Source organism: Pteropus medius, unplaced genomic scaffold, assembly GCF_902729225.1.
Source record: "Pteropus medius unplaced genomic scaffold, Ma_sr-lr_union100, whole genome shotgun sequence".
NCBI classification, from domain to species: Eukaryota; Metazoa; Chordata; class Mammalia; order Chiroptera; family Pteropodidae; genus Pteropus; species Pteropus medius.
The window spans coordinates 2,799,603-2,802,343 of record NW_024346771.1 but is presented as its reverse complement, the minus strand read 5'-3'; the positions used below and the strand labels follow the sequence as shown (position 1 = coordinate 2,802,343).

The 2,741-nt window shown below is 34.0% G+C and overlaps 1 pseudogene; it reads right to left on the bottom strand.

The window, feature by feature from the left end:
• Nucleotides 1-1,867: 1,867 nt before the first annotated feature.
• Nucleotides 1,868-2,386, bottom strand: LOC120613853 (translationally-controlled tumor protein-like; annotated as a pseudogene).
• Nucleotides 2,387-2,741: the final 355 nt, after the last annotated feature.

Genomic DNA, 2,741 nt, shown 5'->3' with positions numbered 1-2,741 from the left:
AGATAAAAAAGATGTTGCATGAAAATAGAAACAAACAAACAAAAAAGCTGGGGTAGCAATACTTATACAAGACAAAATAGACTTTAAAACAAAAGCTCTAACAAGAGACAAAGATGGTCCCAGTAATCCCACTTCTGAGTATTTATCTGTAGAAACCTAAAACACTACTTTGAAGGAACATGTGAATGCACATGTTTATTGCAGCATTATTTATAATAACTAAGATATGAAGGCCACCTGGATGTCCATCAATAGATGAATAAATAAGAAAGAGGTGGTACTTATATATAATGGAATATATATAATATATATTCAGCAATAAAAAAGAATGAAATCTTGCCATCTGCAACAACATGGATGGACCTACATCATACAGAGAAAGACAAATGCCATATGTGAAATCTGGAGAACAGGATAAACAAACAACATAAACAAGCTCATATTTGCAGAGAGCTTCTTGAAGGTTGTCAGATTGAATGAGTGAAGTAGGGAGATTAAGAGGCACAAATTGATAGTTACAAAATAGTCATGGGAAAATAGAGTATAACATGGGGAATAAGTCAGTATTATTGTAATAACTACGTGTGGTGTCAGATGAGTACTGGATTTATTGAGATGATCACTTTATAAATTATATAAATGCCTAATCGCTGTATTGTACACTTAAAATTAATATAATATTTTTGTCAACTATAATTTTAAAAAAATAGAACTATAAAAATTGTTAAAAAAAAAAAAAGAAGAGTATGGTGTTGCTATTAAAAGGTTTCTGAATAAGGTGGATAGAAGTTCAGGACACATGTTCCCACATGGAACTGAAGTGGATCACTGGCTTTTTTGGCCTCCCTGAAATTTACACAGTCCCAGCAATTTATTCCACTGGAAAGTGTATTATGTTAGATCAGGAATTAATCTGTCTTGATAACAATTGTTATGTGATGATTAGCACAGTTACTAGCACAATGAATCTTCACAAAGACAGTTGTTGAAAACATGCATTTTTATAAATATTGCCCTTCAATACCATTTGTGTTTTTATTCCCAATTTTTATATTTAAGCTTCTTTCATCACTCTCTAGTATGTTTCCCATTTAAAATCTTTTGCATTGAAACAATCTTTTCTCTTAACATTTAAAATTTTATTTTTCTAAATAAAATTTTATAGTCTTCTTGACTATAATAGTTATAACATTGTTGTGGTCACCATCATCCAAGTTTTCTGTAACTTACAGTTTTTGATCTATTGAGTATTAGGTCATGTTTAGTAGTTCACATTGCTTCTTCATGTTGCTAAAAGAAAACTAAGTTACCAAAGCAACACAATAATTTATTTTTTTCCAACTGTATTAATCTCTTTTTATTCTTTTGGTAATCTCTTCCAAAGTTAACTACCCCTCATATGTAGGGAATGAGATATCTAAGGAACCCAGTTCAAATGTTGGCTTTGCTGTGAGTATGGCCTTTTCCTTTATTTCAACTCAGAATGAAGACTTTTGATTCTTATTTTTCATATTCCAGTCCAAGAAGTAGTTTTCACTGTAGAAATTATCTAAAAATGGTCTTATGCTTTATAATAGTGGTCTACAACCAGGGTCAAACTTCTTCAGGAACACTACACACAATCAATGTAAATAGGTGTTAAACTAAGAAGAATTTTCTCAAATGAGTTTAAATGCATTTTAATTTTAGACAACTTACATGACTTTTTTTTTTTTTTTCAAAATGCCTCCACTTCAAATAAATCTAGGTCAGAATAAAGAGCTCAAGATAACATCAGTCCCATTTGTCCTAATCCTGATGTGTGGATGAAAAGCATCAGCCAAATATGATGATGGAGACAGATGATAGAGCCAAATTGCCAAATCTATTAGCATTTTTCCATTTCTAAACCATCTTTAAAGAAAATCATATATGAAGTTACATCCTCATGAGTAATCCAGCAGAGCAACCACACTATCTGGATTCATGTTTTCACCAGTAAAGAAATGGTAGGTTTTTTTTTGAAATTAGCAAGAATATGCTTGATTTGTTCTGTAGCCCCTGTTATAAAAGGTTTTACTCTTTCTGGCCTCTGTTCTTCAAGTTTCTCTTTGATTGATTTTATGTAATCTTTTATGTACTTCTTTTGGCTTCTTGTGCGAAGGTGGTTTCATGCAAATGATGGTTCATGGCAATGTCGATCAGTGATCACTGTGTTTTCGGTACTCTTGCCCTCAGGGCCTTCAGCAGAGGCATTTCCACCAATGAGCTAGTCATCAATGTAGACCTCTGTCCTACTAACTATCTTCCCCTCCACCTCTAGATACAGCTAGTCCACCATTTCCCAGATCTTGCAGATGTTGGAGGACATTTTATCATAGCTGATGAAGTCCCCATATATGATCATGGAGGTGACAGGAAGGAGGTAACAGTGGCTTAGCAGAAGCCCAGAGCTCTGAGCCACCCCATGGTGCAACTTGACTAGCACTCAGCAGGAGCAGGGAGCAGGCCAAAAAGCAAGTAATTTCTGATATACCCTGCTTACACACACTCATAAATATCTTTCATTAGGAAAATAGTAATTGTGGATATTTAAGAGACTGAGTCTCCCCCAAACTTTCCCCTGCCCTAGGGATCACCAGAAAATGTACCCAGAAAACATCATCGATGTCCTCCATTTAGTGAGGAAGTATTAGATATACACCACACAGATTGCATTTCTGTTTTGTTTGTCCTTTTCTTCCTTTTTAACTCTTCTTCAA